This window comes from Bombina bombina, chromosome 1 (genome assembly GCF_027579735.1).
Source record: "Bombina bombina isolate aBomBom1 chromosome 1, aBomBom1.pri, whole genome shotgun sequence".
Classification (NCBI taxonomy): domain Eukaryota; kingdom Metazoa; phylum Chordata; class Amphibia; order Anura; family Bombinatoridae; genus Bombina; species Bombina bombina.
The window spans coordinates 565,811,547-565,833,080 of NC_069499.1; the positions used below are offsets into that span (position 1 = coordinate 565,811,547).

Consider the following 21,534-nt stretch of genomic DNA (forward strand, 5'->3'; position numbering starts at 1 on the left):
ATCACTGGGAATAAATTAAAGGGGAGAAAATGTTTACAGTACACTCCATTTAGTTTTCCCCAACTTCAATTGAATTATATCAAGACGAAGTATCAATTGCTAGAATGTATACCTTTTACCAAAACTGGCTCAAGCATTTGCTCATCTACTAAGGTTGAAACATCAATCTTCTTATGCCTTTTTTAATGATTGGGTTTTTAGAGATAATGGAAAGAATGATCAATTTAACAAGTAGATTTGTATATTGGGACATTATTTTATACTTCAATCATTTACAAAGCTGATAATCCGCTGCAGCAGAGAATGATGGTATAAATATGCCAGATGTGCATTTTGCTCCATGTTGCAGTCATGGATTTGCTAAAATGAAATGCATGATGGTTCCCAGTCTGGTAAAAAGGACTGGTTGAAGTTATCAAACGCACGTTCCAGCTCAACCATGATATGCTGTTTCTGAAACAATTAGATCCATTCATTTTTATGTGATCTGAAGGAACGAAAAGTCAAATTTTACCCACAAACTTTTAAGCCTAAAAAAAAAAATCTGTTCATACTTTTGCACATATGTATCGTGTTTAAAGCAAGAGCGCTCTAAAGAGGCTTTTTGTTCCCAGACATGGAAATCACAGTTGCTTCTGTCCCAGCAAACAGTCTTTCTAGGAGCAGAACTGCATACAGAACAGGATCTGATCTATGTTTCACAAGCCAAAATGAAAAGGTCTTGGGGAAAATGTCATTTAAATTGTGACATGGGCACGGTGGCAAGGGGACTGGTACTTTTTCAGCAGACACAAATGAAAAATAAATCTAATTTTCATCACATCTGAATAGGAATCTAGAGTGGGGTTTGGACACGTAATATATAAACAAGTCTCCATCAGACCCCAATAGATCCAAGGTTTTTGGGTAAAAAAAAGTTTCTGACCTATCTGTCAATGTATTTGATGGGTAACATTGGCTGTCAAACATTTCTAATACATTTTTATAAGGAACCTCTCTAAATATATTTTTAGGAAGTATAGTGACTGTGTCATACCTCAAATAACAGAGGTTAATATGGTCATCTACGACACTGCTTTGGTGTTAGTTCAGTTCTGATAGCAGAATATTTCCGTAGACAATACTTACCATACTCCCACTCATATAATTTATTTCTGTTACTTGCACAATCCCAAATAAACAGAAGATCTGCTAAGGGCAGTCACCTTTTTATACAGGTAACTAGGAGCCTTGTTCTCTCCATCCTCCTGTAGGGGTCGGTATTATTTTTTTCTAGTGAGATTAGACAAGACATTTTTGTTATATTTGAATGATTTTCTGTTTTTTCTTCTCCAGAGGTGTATGTAGTAAAAACTTTCACCATAAACGTAGCTTTTCCTCTGGCTTACTTGTTGTTAATTTCAACAGGACTAAGTACAGAATATGTGAAGTTTGCCCTACTTGCTAAGCATTCTTCGTTCTCTGGTCAAGATATTTGTAGACAAACTCTAAACTGCCTTTAGGTGCAAATGGTGCTTTCTTCCAGATATTTGCCCCTGATGACCTGTAAGCCGAGTCTGGTTTGCCAAGCAGTGAACTGTGATCCAGCCGTTAAAGGGACACTGAACCCAAAAATTTTTCTTTTGTGATTCAGATAGAGCATGTAATGTTAAGCAACTTTCTAATTTACTCCTATTATCAATTTTTCTTCATTCTCTTGCTATCTTTATTTGAAAAATAAGGCATCTTAGCTTATTTGTTTGGTTCAGCACTCGGGACAGCACTTTTTATTGGTGGATGAATTTATCCACCAATCAGCAAGAACAGCCCCTGTTGTTCACCAAAAATAAGCCGGCATCTAAACTTGCATTCTTGCATTTCAAATAAAGATACCAAGAGAATAAAGAAAAATTGATAATAGGAGCAAATTAGAAAGTTGCTTAAAATTTCATTCTCTATCTGAATCGCGAAAGAAAAAAAATTGGGTTCAGTGTCCCTTTAAGCTATACATGAGCTCAAAGTGTCCAGATCTGTCTAACATTCATTGTACAGTAAATGTTTATTTCCTGCTTGTGCAGAACCATTAGGTATATAACTATTCTAGGTTCTCTCTTGTGCTTGAATTTTTTTGGTAAGGATTTGGAGCAGGGCTTGAGAAATTTGTCTAAAATCTATGAGTCATCCCATAAATTTAAGAGCCAGAAACATTTCTGAAGTGTGGTTTTACTTATGTGTTTATGAAACATTGGCATATTTAGGTGTATGCTCCTTTGCTAAGGATAATAATGGAAGAAAAATGTATATATTTTATATAAAATAAATATCATATTTTTTTAATAGCTTTTTTTTTAGTTTACTGTTGTTGGTGAGTGATTTTAGTGTAAGCCACAAATAGAAAATAAATCCTGCTTAAAGTTTTGTGTGGGTTTTTTTTGTTTTGTTTTTTTAATAAATTGAGTTATATAATTGAAAATTTGTGATTTCAGGCTTAGGGTTCACTGTCCGTCCTCTACTTAAATGGCCAATCTTTATTCATGAGTATGGGATGTGAGCCAAGATTCTTTTTTTGTTTTTTTTCTTTCTTTCTTTAGAAAGTATATTAATTACTATTTAGTCATTCTTCCTAACTTTTTTTTTTTTTTTTTTTTTTTTACTTTATTTTTTTTTTAAAAATTTAAAGCTGTCTGTATTGTGATTGCTCTTTGCATGCGTAAAAATGGCAACTAAGCAGCCAACTCATCCGCCTTGTTGAAGCGGATTATTGTGCTAGAACCATCTGGTGTCAAATTCCAAAAATAGTTATGTATGTCATGTACGGTCTACAAAGTATGCTTCAGTTCAAATGCCTGGTTACAAAAAAAAAGTAAGATGACGACTTGCTCCTATTCCTAAATTCTGAATGTGACCTTTTTAAGTTATGTCATTTTTAAAAGTCTGAAACAAGCTCCAAGTATTCATTGATCCGTAAACTGACAATTGGCACAGTAATGTTCATTATAGTCAACTCATTATAGATAAGTCTGCCAATCTGTAAATGAGGTTCTACAACCAGAGAAAATGATGCTAGTCAAATTCTTTTATATGAACTAATCCTTCATCCTAAATACGTTTCCTGTTTCTGTTCCATTTCCTATTTCCTGTTTTTGTTCCATTTTAAAAGTATAACTTTGTCTTTTGTATTCAGCTTAAAGGGACATTTAACCCACATTTTTTCTTTCATGATTCAGATAGAGAATATAATTTTAAACAACATTCCAATTTACTTATATTATCTAATTTGCTTCATTATTTAGATTTTCTTTATTTAAGAAATAGCAATGCACATGGGTGAGCCAATAACGAGGCATCTATGTTCAGCCACCAATCAGCTTCTGAGTCTATCTAGATATGCTTTTTAGCAAAGAAAATCAAGAGAATGAAGCAAATTTAGATAATAGATGTAAATTAGAAAGTTGTTTAAAATTGCATGCTCTTTCTAAATCACGAAAGAAAAAAAATTGGGGTTAATGTCCCTTTAAACACGTTTGGCCAACCTAAGGCCCAGAGTCTACAAGACGGCTCTCCAGTGCTTTTTGCCTGTCTTGCTGCTGCTCCTCTACATATCCCAGTCTGCAACACACACATACTCTTCTTTCAAAGGGTTTAATTCCTGTCCTTGTTTAATTTAAAATGATGCTCCATAAAAGTGGATTCCATGTTTTGAATGAAAGAATTTCTAGTTAAAGGGACACTAAAGTCAAAATAAACTTTTACTATTCAGAAAGAGCATGGAGTTTTAAGACACTTTTTATGTGCACACTTTCTGAGCATTTGCACAAGCTCACAGGGTATGCATTTACTAGTCTTTGGGTGATATCTTTCACATGATACGGGGTGGGGTTGGAAAATGGGAGAAAAATAAATTTGCCAGATTAGAAAAATCTGCTTATTTTGAATTCAGAGTAGGTGTTATTGCATTGTCTTTTTATTATACACTTGTTGATTGTGCAGTTCTACTGCATTTAGTGTCTACTTTTTTTATTTACCTATCAAAGCTATATATTAAAAATGTTTTGCCGAAGACCGCTATTGCTTGTGGTCTCCGTAAAGAGTTTGAATTGTCACTACTCCTGCGCCTCCCCTTATATTATGCTCTAGAGCTTTGTTTCTCAACTGCTGTCCTCGAGTACCCCCAACAGGCCATGTTTTCTTTATCGCTGTGTACAGGTGAAATAATCAGCTGATGGATGAGAACAGGTTAGTTAGATTGGTTCAGCTATAATGAAAACCTGGGGTGTGGTGTGAGGTGGCGCCGAGGGCTAACTGTTTATGCTCACTTGACAACCTAATGTGATATCAGTATATTAAGCCTTCAATATAAAGAAATACATTATCACCTATTATTGGCTAAATTTAAGATAGAAATACTAAAATCACAGCCACAAACAGAATGAATTAAAAAGTCAACAATTTAATAATAATAATACAATAGATATCTCAATTAATGGTTCTAAAAAAGTTCATAGACACTAGGCTCAAAAAATATATAGAGAAAACAAAATTGATAAAAAAAATGCGTTATAAAAATAGAAAACCAAAAAAATGAATGAAGTGAAAAATGCAAATGAATGATTATTCTTATTGCACTGGAAAGTTATTGTGCTACCAATTTATGTGTAGCTTATAGAACGGCATTTAGTTATAAAAAAGTTCCCGTTGATTGTAAATGAGAAATAAAAGTTATTGTGTAACACTTGTTTTTTCGCTACTTAACTTGCTATTTATTATTCTTTTTACCCAGCAGTCTGATATCCACACCCACGCTTGTTTTTTTTATAATGAAAACCTGGCCTGTTGGGGGTATTTGAGGACCGCGGTTGAGAGAGCTCTGCTCTAGAACCCCCTGTCTCACACTTTGAAAACCACTGGCCTTGGAGGAGGATTGCCTGACATTTTGGGGCTGCCATTTTTGGGTGGGATCAGACAGAAATACTTCAGGAAAGTACAATTGAGCTGAAAGAAGTTTCTCCCAGGTAGTAACCCGTAAAAGCACTACTGAGCCATTGTTTGGTTCTGGTTGAGCGTTTCTCTCTCCATATTTTTTGTTAAAACACAAGGAAATTCCTTCAGATTGCTTGAGATTGCTGCTGATTGATTCAACGACTATCGCCTAGATTACGAGTTGTGTGTTATGAGCTGTGCGTTGCTAACTTGCAGTTTGTCACCGCTCACTTTCCTGCAGCGCTGGTATTACGGGTTTTTATCAACCCGGCGTTAACAGGCAAGGAGTGAGCGTAGAGCAAAATTGTGATCCACACTGCACTCCAATACCAGCGCTGCTTAAGTGAGTGGTGAGCTGGTTATACGTGCTCGTGCACGATTTCCCCATAGGCATCAATGGGGAGAGACGGCTGGGAAAAAGTCTAACACCTGCTAAAAAGCAGCGTAAAACTCAGTAACGCAGCCCCATTGATTCTTATGGGGAAACACATTTTATGTTTACACCTAACACCCTAACATGAACCCTGAGTGTAAACACCCCTAATCTTACACTTATTAACCCCTAATCTGCTGCCCCCGACATTGCCGCCACCTACATTATACTGATTAACCCCTAAAATGCCGCTCTGGGCATCACCGCCACCTACATTATACTTATTAACCCCTAATCTGCTGCCCCGGACATCGCCGACACCTACATTATATTTATTAACCCCTAATCTCCCTCCCCCAATGTCGCCGCAACCTACCTACATTTATTAACCCCTAATCTGCCGCCTCCAACGTCGCAGCCACTATTCTAAAGGTATTAACCCTAACCCTAAGTCTAACCCTAACACCCCCTAACTTAAATATAATGTAAATAAATATAAATAAAATTACTGTCATTAACTAAATTATTACTATTTCAAACTAAATACTTACCTATAAAATAAACCCTAAGCTAGCTACAATATAACTAATAGTTACGTTGTAGCTATGTTAGGGTTTATTTTTATTTTACAGGCAAGTTTGTATTTATTTTAACTAGGTAGATTAGTTAACTAGCTAAAATAAATACAAATTTACCTGTAAAATAACACCTAACCTAACCCTACAATTAAATAAATTACCTAAATTAAATACAATTAAATAAAATTAGCTAAATTACAAAAAAAAAAAAACACTACAGAAAATAAAAAACAAATTAAAAGATATTTAAACTAATTACACCTAATCTAAGAGCCCTAGCAAAATAAAAAAGCCCCCCCAAAATAAAAAAAACCCTAGCCTAAACTACCAATAGCCCTTAAAAGGGCCTTTTGCGGGGCATTGCCCCAAAGAAATCCGCCCTTTTACCTGAAAAAGAAATACAAACAACCCCCCAACAGTAAAACCCACCACCCACACAACCAACCCCCCAAATAAACCCTAACTAAAAAAACCTAAGCTCCCCATTGCCATGAAAAGGGCATTTGGATGGGCATTGCCCTTAAAAGGGCATTTAGCTCTATTGCTGTCCAAAGCACTAACCTAAAAATAATAAAACCCACCCAATACACCCTTAAAAAAAATCCTAAAACTAACCCCGAAAGATTCACTTACCGGGAGAAGTCTTCATCCAAGCGGCAAGATGTCCTCAATGAAGCCGGCAGAAGTGGTCCTCCAGACGGGCAGAAGTCTTCACCCAGACGGCGTCTTCTATCTTCATCCTTCCGATGCTGAGCGGCTCCATCTTCAAGACATCCAGCGCGGAGCATCCTCTTCAATTGACGGCTTCTTCGGAATGAAGGTACCTTTACGTGACGTCATCCAAGATGGCGTCCCTTAGATTCCGATTGGCTGATAGAATTCTATCAGCCAATCGGAATTAAGGTAGAAAAAAATCCTATTGGCTGATGCAAAATTAGCTAATTTAGGTAAATTATTTAATTGTAGTGTAGTGTTAGGTGTTAGTGTAACTAAGGTTAGGATTTATTTTAGCTAAGTTGTTATTAAATAGCTAATAACTATTTAGTAACCTACCTAGTTAAAATTAAATACAAACTTGCCTGTAAAATAAAAATAAACCCTAAGATAGCTACAATGTAACATAGTGTTTAACTTCTGAACTTCCATTGAGAGAGAGGTATTTCCCTGTTTTTTATGTTTGAAGGAGAATTTAAAGGGACATTTAAAATGCTTTAGAAATTATTCAATTAATTGCAAAATGCTTTAAATGCAATGTCACATTCATTTTCACAAGAGTAAAGCTTTTCTTAACTTGGCTCCATGTGTATTAAAGTTAAAAACAATGATTCTGACTTCCTTGCATGGGACTAAAACCTGTGAGTCAAGCAGTAAACTGCCCTATTCCTGCGCGGTCTGGATACTTGGTAATGTCTTTTGTGGTTTGCCATTTAATAACACTACAGGGTTTGATTAGCATAAAAATGCTCTAGGCTCCCTAGTTGGCCTGATCTGGTCTCAAATCCATGAGCCACATCTTAAAGGGAAACTAAACTTCCATTTTTCCTTTCATGATTCAGAAAGAGCATGCAATTTTAAGCAACTTTCTAATTTCTTCATTCTCTTGCTATCTTTATTTGAAAAAGCAGGCATCGAAGCTAAGGAGACGGCTCATTTTTTATTCAGCACCCTGGATAGCACTTACTGATTGGTGGCTACATTTAGGTGGTTGTTTGACTCTGCAATTATTCTAATAAAGAGATACATTTTGCATATTGGAGAGCTTCCATCTTTTTTCTTTTGCATTGTCTTTCTGGAGTTTGGTAGTAACTCCTTGGAGCTCTAACCAGTGGTTTTGTGCTGGATATCATTGGATTGTTCATTCTACATTTAGCCCCCAATCAGCAAGCGCAACTCAGGTGCTGAACCAAAAATGAACCGGCTCCTAAGTGTACTTGTTTTTGAAATAAAGATAGCAAGAGAAAAAAGAAAAAATGATAATAGGAGTCAATTAGAAAGTTGCTTAAAATTGCATGCTCTATCTGAATCATGAAAGAGAAAAATTAAATATAAATATGATTAGCATATAATGACATTATATTTTCTAAGTAACATCCCAATAATTGCATATTGACAAAACCTTTTATAATTGATATGATGATATACATATATATACACACACATTAATATGTTAGAGCATATTACTATTTAACTATTGATTACATATACATATGTATTTAACCCCTGCAAAGGGTGTCATTAAGAAGTGTCAGAGCAGCAATGCACTACTGGGAGATGGAGTTAGCTGAACATATCTAGTGAGCCAGTGACAAGAGACAAATGTGTGCAGCCACCAATCACCCACTAGTTCCCAGTAGTACATTGCTGCTGATGAGGATCTGTACATATGCTTTTCAACAAAGGGTACCAAGTACATTTGATAACAAAAGTGAATTTAAAAGTGTCTTCAAATGACTTGCTCTATCTAAATCTTGAACATTTAGTTTGGCCTTTCATGTCCCTTTACATATGTAAAAGTTGTGGCAATCGGGGGGACTTCTAGGCGGCGGCCATCTTACAGGTCGCACTGAGCTTCAGCTCCTCATGTTTTCTTCACTGCTCTCCAATTTAGTATTGCATTTTTAGCAACACCCTGCTTAAAACAGTGGAGAGGCTTGTCTGAAGTCGTCCGAATCCAAGATATAGGGTTTTGGATAGTGACGGGGCTTCATTGCCCTCAGTACTGTAATTTTTCATTTTGAGGCCTTCCCCTATAATAGAAGCCTCAGCCTGTCCCCACAACTAGCTGTGCCTTGAGTGCGCAGTTTTAACCCAAGCTTAATATGTGTCCAAGTGCTTTTTCGCTAACGGAGCTCAGTAAACTCTTGGATACCTACCAAGTTGCTTTAAAAAAAAAAAAACCCTACAAAATGTGCTTCGCTAACCTACAGCTACTAACCGTGATGAAGATCTACAGGGAGATTGCGACCCTGCAGAGGCAGAGAGTAATGCCATTTTTGGGCCCCGGCAGATAATATCCACCTTCCCTAGTACTACACAAGTCTCTGAGGCAGTGAGCTGTGGGGGGTCGGCAGGTAACCCACTTACTTCAATGGTTAACTGGACGGGCCACGAGCAAATGGCTGATGACACCCCCGTCCAGAAACCAATTGTTACACCTACTGATTTGGATTCTTCCAAATCTGATAGTCTTTTTCACTAACGACCGGCATATTGAAAAGGAATCATTGCCACATAATCTTAAAGAGCTGGCCAAATTCACCTTCTGCCCTGCACATTTCAAAATTGGATCGCAGAATGGTGACCACGCAAAGGAGGCCTGTTACAAAGCCGGAGATGGTTCCAAGGGGAAAAGACAGTGCCTACCACACCAAGCATCTCAGGACTGAAGGGCTTCATGTGTCAGGAGTTCTGCTGAATATACGGTCCTGGATCGCTTACACTCAGCAGGGGACTACGTCACAGCGACGGGTCCATATTTTCCTTTTCTACAAGCAGTCCTGAATAAGTTCAATCCATGGGTAAATATAGCAGGCAGAGTCGGAGTTGGTTAAATATTGGTACTGCTTAAGTATACTGCTGCCTTTCCACAATCACTGCAGCTTTTCCCATTTGACTGTTGGACTTCAATAGACATGGCCATGCTGGAATAGAATTATTTGAATATTACACAGGGTGCCCTGAACCTGGCTGGTTAATGCCCTAAGTCGGACCTGACAATATCTCTGTTTAATGGACTCTCCGGCTATAACCCCCCTTAGAACTTATGATATTGCTCTACAGCACTGTTGTTTTTGGTTGCTAGAGTGTTTTACAGAATCTCCTATGCTTTTTCCCCTTTTGCGAACTCAGTTCACTCTATACTGTTTGTAGTTACTTACCTATTATCTCAATTTACGTTTTCGTTTTATTTCAACAGATAATATATAGCTATAGTCGGATCAATTGTCCTGGTATTCCCAATTATATAAACATATAATGTTTTTAATCATAATGTTTTTTATAAGCTCCTAACTGTTGTCTAAAATGCAAAATGAGGACCGCACAGTTATCTAGAGTATTTTATTACTAAGCAATTTAAATGAGTGAATATCTTTTATAACTATTCCTGATATTGTATTTAATATTAGTTATTCATGTGTTGCAGTAACTACCTTGGGCACATAGGAAACCATCAGACACCATATATTGACTATACTTTTTGAAGTCCAGCCTCTTTCCCTTCGTTCTCCCGACTAGTCCTTCTTTCTTCTTTCTTCTTCTTTCTTCTTCTTTCTTCTTCTTTCTTCTTCTTTCTTCTTCTTTCTTCTCTTTCTTCTCTTTCTTCTCTTTCTTCTCTTTCTTCTCTTTCTTCTTCCCCGATTAATTATCTGCATGGTTCAGAAGTGCCTTAGTTTGAGCGGTCAATATTTTTTTCTTTGAGGGAAATCTCTAAACATTATGTTCTGATACATACTCGAGAGAAGATATTCATATGCTTTTCCAAGCCCAAGAGTGGCTATAGACTCAACTAACTTACCTTCATTGAGTATAGTTAATTCACTATAGTCGGCCAGGTAATTTCAGAGGAGGTTTATATTATTATAAAAACAAGGTTACAACTATCTTTGCCCATTTAATTTTGAATTTGTATGTACCTGAGAATGTACACTGTCTTCTCAAAGTGAACTTTATCTCAACGTTTGTACTACTTATGTTTTGGCAATTCTGCATGTACTGTATGTTTATAAATACCTCAATATAAGTTGTGGCAGTCTTGAAAACGTAGGGGTGTGTGCGTTTTTGTTTTTCATGTTTGTGCATAAAACATTGCTAAGAAATGACTTTCAGTGTGGGCTTAGTGAGTAAATGTGTTCCAAACCCCACAAGATCCATCTCTCTGCTAAATTTCATAAAGGTAGGTGATGCACTTTTTACTTTTTTTTTTTTTTTTTTTTTTTTTAATTCTAGCATAGTCTAAAATTTCCTCTTTTTGTGCCACATGAATATATTATTTTCTTTAGTTTTCCCAAATTTTGTAGTGATCCAGATGACAAAGAATATTAAAAAATAAATTTATGGGGGGCGTGTCCGTGCAGTGTCCTGGAAAGGACGCAACTTCTGAAGGCTCCAGCAGAATCAACACTAATCCGCTGATTAATGTGTCCAAATGGCAAGAGCATGACTAAATATCATAAAGATACCACGACTCTGGCATTTGTGGTCTCATAATTACCCCTCTTGCTGTTTACATGACTCTGGGGACTCAGCTCTGAACTTTATAACCTAGGGCGGTGGCCCATTGATAGGTATGCACTCCCCCCCCCGGGAAGAAACGGGTTATTGGTGCTGTCGGATAATTCCCACTTACCGATTCTTCACCATCACACAGCTCTAAAGGATCAGAGGGCTGAACCTTCATACCATTAACGGCGTGGAAAAAGTAAAAACTTGCTTATAAAATATTTGCAACAAGCAAAGGATGTCCAACATGGCGGAGGAACACAGCCAGTTACGCCACAAGGAACTCATGGCAAGATTCAATGAGCGCATGTTAAAGCTGATAGAGCCCCATATGAATATTTAATGCAGCACTTAGAAGTAGAACAGGAGAGCACAATACCGACTATTGATCCTTTACAGGAAAAAATCCAGACAGGCTCTGTTATAACTGATCTTCCTCCTGCTACATAGGAGCTTCCCGGAGCGGTGCACGCACAGAGCGGGTGTTCCAGCACTCCGACCTTGGTAGATAGTCCAGAACCTGGGTGCAATCCTCAAAATATATACAAAACAGATTTGAGAAATGAAGGGCACTCTCAGGGTTTGTGATAATTGTGTGTCAGCAAAATATTTTCTTTTTTTGTTCTTAGTAACAACATTTATTGGTCGACGTTTCGGCTTTCACAGAAGCCTTCATCAAGACGAGTCAAAACTCATATCGGCTATCAGCCTTGCTCACCAAACCGAGAAAAACGGTCACGTTGAGCACGGCTGATAGCCGATATGAGTTTTGACTCGTCTTGATGAAGGCTCCTGTGAAAGCCGAAACGTCGACCAATAAATGTTGATACTAAGAACAATAAAAGAAAATATTTTGCTGACACACAATTATCACAAACCCTGAGAGCGCCCTTCATTTCTGAAATCTGTGTGTGTGTATGTGTGTATATATATATATATATATATATATATATATATATATATATATATATATATATATATATATATATATATATATATATATATATATATATATATTCACACATAACAATTGCATATGTAATGGCATTGATGATCTTATGTTCTACTTTGTTGGTCTCTAGCAATACCGCATAGTGGAGGATGAATTTGCTGAACCTTTTTGTCTAGAGACTGAACTATCCATATAGTATTGGAACTGTGATTTACTGGAACTCACTTATGCAATGTTGTGATTACTATGTGACACACACTGTCAGCAACTTGTTGTGCCTTATCTTTGTCTAACATCTTAAAGTGTATCTCCATACTTAGATCCCTAATTCTATCCTGCCCAGAATCAGCTCCTGCAATTTTCAGGAGTTCTGTGCGCAGCTGGGGTGTAGTGTGAGCGACGCACTGTGTAAGGTGTACACTGTATGAATTATGTATACCATACTTTCATGCTTACTCATTATATTGGGCTTCTTCACAGGGTAATATTTTAGTCACGTGACTTTTTTTGTATTGCAATGTGGTACTTCTTGAAAATGTTTCCGCAACTATTGCCTTGCATCTATAGTTCAGAGTATCCTAATTTGATCTGAGCTTTAGCCCATGTATACTAGATAAATACTGATTCCCTATCTTTTGTTGATGGTACATTTATTAAGATGTTCCTTTCCTTTTCTTATAGTTTTTGATAAAAAAAATATTTTTTTTTTATATATATATATATATATATATATATATATATATATATATATATATATATATATGTGTGTGTGTGTTAGTAAAATCCTTTTATAAAATGATAAAATGTTTGTTTTTTATTTTTTTCACCTCTTTTAGTGATGAGTGTAATTAATTTAATCTTATTAGCAGCTTATTAATGAGATCCTCTTAATTTATGGGACATTATTTATATATACCCTATTACCCTTCAGAAATTAATCGCTTGTAAATGCATTTAAAACCATAATTTAGTTAACAAAATGTGCAATATTTTGCAGTTTAGGGACACGCCATTTGAAAAGACTCATGAGTGATGTTTGTCTTATATCCCATGCTGTGGCCTCTCGGGGACAGATATAAATGCACTCCTGTACTGATCAATGAATAACTCTGTGAATGTTGCGGGGTCACAGTTTTGAACATTCCAATATGCACTCTAGGCCAGACTTGTGCATTTGGCATTTTCGTTTAATGCCAAATGCAGAAGTAGGCAGACTTCTCATGATGTTTGGATCTTCTCAAAGCTGAATTTCTTCTTGTGAAAGTGAAGCACAGGTCTTGCTTAGTGTGCTTCACTTTCACAAGAATATAATAAGAGTATACACCAATTTGCATATAACTGCATGTAATAGACCTTAATATAAAGCAAAATATGCATGGGTACTGATCTAGAAATAAAGTATAACATCTTTTAAAAACTTACTTAGAAGCTCCCAGTTTAACACTGTTGATACAATTAGGCTGGGACACCCACTGAAAGGGGCTGGGTAAACCAGAACAGCAGACAGTCTCCCCCTACCCCCTTCCCTGCATATGAAAAGACAGATAACACAAACAGGAGCCAGCAGGAGTCTGTAAACGCTTGTATACATCTGACACTGTGGGGCTTGGTTAGGAGTCCGAAAATCAGCACAATGTTCTTAAAAAAATAAAGTAAAAAAATGAGCAGAACTATACATTTTTGCAAAAACACACCCAGATGGGCTTTATAAATGGATCCTATACAAAACCTTTTATGCAAAGAAAAATGTAGTGTATAATGTCCCTTTTTAAAGGTACACAAAAAGGAAAAAAAAGTTATATTGTTTATTTTTATTGCACTGTTCTTTGAAAATAACTGTTTTAAACCTTTCAGAGGAGTTAAAGGGACAACATTTTTTTTATATTTTTTTTTCAGATAGAGCATAAGGATTTTAAACAACTTAACTTCTGTTATCAAATATTCTTTGTTTTCTTGGTATCTGTTGTTGGAAAGCAGGGAGGTAAGCTCTGGAGCGTGCACGGTTCTGCAGGCCTATATTGCAGCAGTTTTGCAATGCTCTGCATTAGCAAGAGCACTTTCTTCCATTTAGTGCTTCAGAAATGTGCACGCTACCTATATAGATAGCTCTTCAACAATGAAGAACAAAAACAAAGCAAATTTGATAATTAGAAGTAAATCAGAGACATTTTTTTTTAAAATGTATGCTCTGTCTCAGTGGTTTTCAAACCTGTCCTCATGCCTGTTAGGGATGCCTGAATATAGGAAAACCCTTGCTCTATCAGAACCATGAAAGAAAAACTTTGGATTTCATGTCCAAGTAGTGCATTGCTGCTCCTGATCTCCCATAAAGGGACATAAAACCCATTTTTTTTTCTTTCATGATTTAGATAGAACATAACATTTAAAAAAAACTTTCTAATTTACTTTTATTATCAAATGTTCTTAGTTTTCTTATCCTTTGTGGAAAAGCAGAAATGTAAGCTCAAGAGTGTGCACGTGTCTGCAGCACTATATAGCAGCAGTTTTGCAACAATGGTATACATTAGCAGGGGCACTAGATGGCAGCACTATTTCCTGTTGTGTAGTGCTTCAGGCATGTGCACGCTACCTACCTAGGTATCTCTCTTCAACAAAGAATAACATGAGAATGAAAAAAATTGATAATAGAAGTAAATTGGAAACTTTTTAAAAATTGTATCCTCTATCTGAATCGTGAAAGAACATTTTGGGGTTTAATGTCCCTTTTAAGTATACATTTCAACAAAGTGAATCAAAATGTCTCTTAAAGAGACAGTCTAGTCAAAATTAACTTTCATGATTCAGATAGGGCATGTAATTTTAAACAACTTTCCAAATTACTTTTATCATCAAATTTGCTTTGTTCTCTTAGTTGAGAGCTAAACCTAGGTAGGCATTTGACAGTTTTACACAGCTAGAGGGCATTAGTTAATGTGTTTCATATAGATAACATTGTGCTCACACTGTGGACTTTTGAGTGGGCACTGTTTGGCTTCAATGCTAGTCGGGTGCAGTCTGTAGAAGCATAGATACAATGTAATCAAAGGTATAAAGTGTATTAATATAACAGTAATTAGCAGGCACTGCTGCAGGGTGGTTTAAACATAAAATTCCTCTTTTATTAGTTCCAAAAGTTAAAACCAGAGGCCATGTACATGAACATAGTACAGAAAACAGAGACAGGTAAGTATTAATATAACTGTGTTGGTTATGCAAAACTGGGGAATGGGTAATAAAGGGATTATCTAACTTTTCTAACGATAAAAATTCTGGAGTAGACTGTCCCCTTAAAATGTCATGCTCTGTCTGAGTCATGATTAATTTCATACTCGATGTTCCTTTGAATTTTTCAGCAAGGTATTATCAAGAGGGAGGAGTAAATTTAATTAAAAAAAAATTAAAAATAAAGCATTGCTGCTCAAATTTAATAAAAAATTTTTTTTTTTTAAAAAAGCGTTGCTGCTCACAAGACTACCTAGGTATGCTTTTCAATAAAGGATACTAAGAAATCAAAGTGTATTTGAAAAGTTTTAAAATTGCATGCTCTATCTGACCCATGAAAGGGGTTGACGTTCATGTTCCTTTAATCAAGCAAATTGTTGAATATATTAATTTAAAAATAAAACCTGACTCTGTTAGGGAAAGTTAACAGTAGAATACTTGTGCTTTGTCAGAAAGGATTTCCTGAAGGCAATTGTTGTGATGAACTGATTTTGGCTTAGTGCTTAGTATACTTTTAAGGCAGGAATTAAAGGTTGTTTGAAACTTTAGGGATTGTATAAAATTGTGCCAGATGTTTGCATGTGGGCACATGCACATACAGTGAACAATCTCAATTGGAACTTGTCAGACTCTGTGTACCTGCATGTCTAGTAAGCAACCAAGTAACAAAGTATTAACTGCTGCTGTCAAGTAATATTTCTTGTTATACAAATATAATTCAGTTTGTGTATAATTATTTTCTTCTTTTTAATAGGTGCTGTGGAATCCATTGAGAACAGCAATCCTTTTATTTTAATCTTTTAAGGTAAGTCAAATGTAATTGTTTTATTCATGCATACCTAGCTTTATTGTGCTTTGCAGATATTGCTCTATTTACAAATTGAAGGTTTGTGGCAACCCTGTGTTTGGACAAGTCTGTTGGCACTATTTTTCCAACATATATACATATATGTACACCACCAGCAAAAAGATTGACACTCACTAAAGGCTCACATGGTGGTTAGCATTTTTAGCAAGAAGGATTTTTTAATTAAGGTATGTCAATTTTCTTTGGACATAATGCTATTTATTTTTCACTAGACTACAGTGTAGTGTAAATTGTAACTTTTATATGCCCTGGGAAACAAAAAATGAGTGTGATTTACTTTATTGATATATTAGCTTTATTGTGGCTTCTGGAACCGAACCTGCAATATCTCCGAGGTACGTCTGTATTTGATATATGGTTTTCTACATCTTGTAATACGCTGCCACCATCTGGCAAAACAACATAACGCGCACATGAATGTTCTCTCTAAGAGAGCATTTTAGAATATGCGGTTTTGCCATTTTAGTTATAGGCAAATTATTTTTGTTTTTGTTGGAGCAATAGAAGATTGTGTAAGGAATGAGTTGGATGTCACAAGCCTGAAAAGACTGAGTCACACTGCCCTATTAGCTATACTATGTGGCCTTTTGTGATTAAAATAAATATTTCTTTCACAGTCCTGTGCCATGTCCAGGTACTAGTGAGTTATACTGACTTGAACGTTGTTGGAAAACGTAGGAACTCCTAGAATCCTTCGCAAAATCTCACTAATATTTAATTTTTTTGCTTCTTGCAAGTGCTATTTCTGTTTCTATCAGTTTATAGTAGTGGAGGCTACAGCTCTTCTGTAGGCAGAAGACAGGCTTGGGGGAATGCCAGGGGTGACCCAGCATATTCATTCCAATGTTCTCCACAAAAATGTTGCTTGCTGGGTGGCATTATGAAGTAGCCAGGTGGGGGCAGTGTAATGCCATATCCGTTTACTTATAAATGTTACTTAAAGGGACATTATACACTAGATTTTTCTTTGCATAAATGTTTTTTAGATGATCCATTTATATAGCCCAAACAGTTTTTTTTATTTTTTAAAAATGGATAGTTTTGCTTATTTTTAAATAACATTGCTCTGACTTTTAGACTCCTAACCAAGCCCCAAAGTTTTAGGAGAATACCAACGTATACCTACTCCAGCTTGCTTCTGTTTGTGTAAAGGGTCTTTTCATATACAAAGGAAGGGGGGGGTTTGCTATTTTGCTATTTCCCACTTGCAGTGGGTGTTCCAGTAACCTTTTAAACAGCGCTAAACTGGAAGCTTCTAAGTAAGTTTCTAAATGCTTTTATACTGGATTTTTATATCAGTATCTCTGCATATTATTCTTTATAGTAGTGCCTATTACATGCAGTTATAAGAAAATTGGTGTATACTGGACACTTATAAATTATAGATGCTGCAGAGTGTGCAGGTAGGAACATGAATTTCAGCACACACATAGTGACACTAATCAGTAGTATTCATGTTCCTCCCTGCTCACCCTGCATCATGTATAACTTATAAGTGTCCAGGAAAACATGGCCGCGGTGGCAACCCTGACATAGGGACTACTACTAAGTACACTTTTTTTATTTTTTTTATTACGGGTTTGCTTTTTCAAACAAAATAGTTATTTTCTCTTGTGCTTTTGTACAACTGTATGAGTACTGGTGGGGTGTAAAGCCTCTCACTGTGGGTGCAGGATCATATACAACTAATATCACTACATTTCCTGCATGTGGACTAAAATATTTTTTTTGTGCACAGAAATGCCTGTGCAGTGATTTATAGGGGTTTTACTTTGTGCTGTAAATCTGCAATTTTGTAGTATGGTTCCCAGGACCAGCAGAGAGAGAGAGAGTATGTGTGGCATTAGTGTGATTGACATTGTGTTACTGTTTGTGATGTTTACCAGCATTATGTGCCCTTATATTTGCAGCAGTGTGCTAGGAGATGATTCATCAAAGCTTTGTTCTCACAGTTGCTCCTGTCCCTTATTGGACTCATTATTTCTATGGTTTAGGCCCTGCAGTGTTTTGGCTGGCAGATCAGTGTCCAAAAACTCTCTCATGCCCTCTTATGGCGATATCTTTCTGGGAGAGATTCTTGACTTGAAAAATGAATACCTAAGACTCTTTAGGGAGTAAGATCTTAAAGGGACACTAATCAATAAATACATTGCATGCATGCACCTCCCTCTTGTCATTAATCCCGCCATTATGGCACCTGGGTTTCACTGCAGGTATCTGAATGCAGTGAAAGACAGATTTTAACACTGCGGCACCCATGACTAGATGGAGGCAGGGAATAACCTCAATCATATGTTTGCAAAATGTACATAGTGTTTAATGTCCCTTTAAGAAGATGTGCCTTCCTTGTTCAAGGGATTGCGTGATTGATCGTATTTTGATTGCTGCTTCTGTCGAAGTGTTTTTCATGAACAAAGTGCAGCTACAAAGATCTGTCTTAAAAGTTCTGTCTTCTTCATAAAGTGACTCTATACATTGTTTAGTGGTTACACAAGGAGCTTTGTACTTCTTCTTTTGTGTAGCAAGTTAGGGGACCTTATAAATCCATCTTAGGGTTCATGGGAAATAGTCTCCTCAGGAGTTCCTTTCACTATAAATAGTTCAGCTATCTACATTCTAGAAAGTTTGCAAACAGCACTTTTACTGTGACAAACCACCAACTAATGAGCAGAATTTATAACAAACCTTATATACAGGTGAAACTCGAAAAATTAGAATATTGTGCAAAAGTTCATTTATTTCACTAATGCAACTTAAAAGGAGAGACTCATTACATGCAAAGCAAGATAGTTCAAGCCGTGGTTTGTCATAATTGTGATGATTATGGCTTGCAGCTCATAAAAACCGCAAATCCACAATCTCAGAAAATTTGAATATTAAATGCAATCAATAAAACAAGGATTGTACATAGAACAATATCGAACCGCTGAAAAGTATAGGCATGCATACTGTATGTACTCAGTACTTGGTTTGGGCCCCTTTTGCAGCAATTACTGCCTCAATGTGGCATGGCATGGAAGCTATCAGCCTGTAGCACTACTGAGGTGTTATGGAAGACCAGGATGCCTCAATAGCGGCCTTCAGCTATTCTTCATTGTTCGGTCTCATGTCTTTCATCTTTCTCTTGGCAATGCCCCATAGATTCTTTATGGGGTTCAGGTCAGGCGAGTTTGCTGGCCAATCAAGCACAGTAATCCCACGGTCATTGAACCAGGTTTTGGTGCTTTTGGCAGTGTGGGCAGGTGTCAAGTCCTGCTGGAAAATGAAGTCAGCTCGTCTGCGGAAGGAAGCATGAAGTGCTCCAAAATCTCCTGGTAGACGGCTGCATTGACCTTGGACTTAATGAAGCATAGTGGACCAACACCAGCAGATGACATGGCTCCCCAAATCAACACAGACTGTGGAAACTTCACACTGGACTTCAAGCATCTTGCAGTGTGTCCCTCTCCATTCTTCCTTCATACTCTGGGTCCTTGGTATTCAAATGAGATGCAAAATTTGCTCTCATCAGAAAAGAGGACTTTGGAACACTGAGCAACAGACCAGGTCTGTGTTTCTTTAGCCCAGGTGAGACGCTTCTGACGTTGTTTGTTTTTCAGGAGTGACTTGACAAGAGGAATACGACATTTGAAGCCCATGTCCACGATCCGTCTCTGTGTGGTGGCTCTTGATGCACTGACTCCAGCCTCAGTCCACTCCTTGTGAAAGTCCCCAACACTTTTGAATGGCCTTTTCCTGAGAATCCTCTCCAGGCTGCGGTCATCCCTGCTGCTTGTGCACCTTTTTCTTCCACACTTTTCCATTCCACATAACTTTCTATTAATGTGCTTTGATACAGCACTTTGGGAACATCCATCTTCTTTTGCAATTACCTTTTGAGGCTTTCCCTCCTTATGGAGGGTGTCAATGATGGTTTTCTGCACAACTGTCAGGTTAGCAGTCTTTCCCGTGATTGTGATTCCTACTGAACCAGACCGAGAGACCATTTAAAGGCTCAGGAACCCTTTGCAGGTGTTATGGCTTAATTAGCTTATTAGAGTGGGACACTTTGAGCCTAGAATATTGCACCTTTTCACAATAATCTAATTTTCTGAGATTGTGGATTTGGGGTTTTCATGAGCTGTAAGCCATAATCATCACAATTATGTCAAATCACGGCTTGAACTATCTTGCCTTGCATGTAATGAGTCTCTCATATATTGGCTTCACCTTTTAAGTTGCATTAGTGAAATAAATTAACTTTTGCACAATATTCTAATTTTTCGAGTTTCACCTGTACTGTATATAAATTCAAATACTAAAATGCCATCACATGATACAGAACACACAATTTTTTTTAAGGTAATTTGATGTAGCATTGCCACCTACTGGACAAATGGTACACTACACTACTTTTGTTTCTGGCTCCTATAGTAGAAAGTCATTCAAGGTTAATATTCGGCTAAATAAGCGTAGATTCCAATATATAAATAAAAATATATATCTTTATGCTGTGTGGTGACTAGGGGGCATTGCTGCTCTTCTTCATGATACAGACTTTATCATTTGATTTATATTACACACATAGCATCTGATCATATTTCAAAAGCTGTCCTGATAATATTTCACTAAACGATTTTCAACATGGTCACATAGTGGAGGCTGTATGAGTAAATAATTTGATTCCTACTCATCCCTTTAGATGAGATATGTGGTAGCTATAATTTAATATGCTTTAATTTAGTGCAAACTCTGTAATCATATGGTGTCATGTAATTCATACCAGACACCTGTAGAAGAAACGAGGCTTAAAGGGACAGTCAACCATAGAATTGTTATTGTTTTAAAAGATAGATTATCCCTTTATTACTCATTCCCCAGTTTTGCATAACCAACACAGTTATTAATATACTTTTAACCTCTGTGATTACCTTGTATCTAGGAACCTTCTTCCAGCCCCCTGATCACATGACTGTGACTGTTTATTATCTATTGTCTTACATTTAGCATTGTTTTGTGCTAAATCTTAAATAACCCCCTGTGCCTGAACAGTGTTATCTATATGGCCCACATGTACTTTCTGTCTCTTTGTGTTGAAAAGAGATTTAAAAAGCCTGTGATAAGAGGCAGCCCTCAAAGGCTTAGAAATTCGCATATGAGCCTACCTATGTTTAGTTTAAACTAAGAATACCAAGAGAAAAAAGCAAATTTGATGATAAAAGTAAATTGGAAAGTCAATTAAAATTAAAAGTCCTATATGAATAATGAAAGTTTAATTTATACTTGACTGTCCCTTTAATGTTCAGTAACTTCCAAGACTATTTTCTTGATGACTTTGTTCACAGGTATAAGAGTCTGGATCTGTGCTCCTCCTTATCCTGAT

The 21,534-nt window shown here is 36.7% G+C and overlaps 1 protein-coding gene across 2 annotated transcripts in view; it reads left to right on the top strand.

Annotated features, from left to right (window-relative positions):
• Positions 1-21,534, top strand: part of ADARB1 (adenosine deaminase RNA specific B1) — a 226,061-nt gene that overhangs the window by 12,971 nt on the left and 191,556 nt on the right. For both annotated transcript variants that reach the window (XM_053698773.1, XM_053698774.1), the window contains exon 2: positions 16,059-16,109. The gene's annotated coding sequence lies outside the window, so the exon portion shown is untranslated. The remainder of the gene's footprint in view (positions 1-16,058; positions 16,110-21,534) is intronic.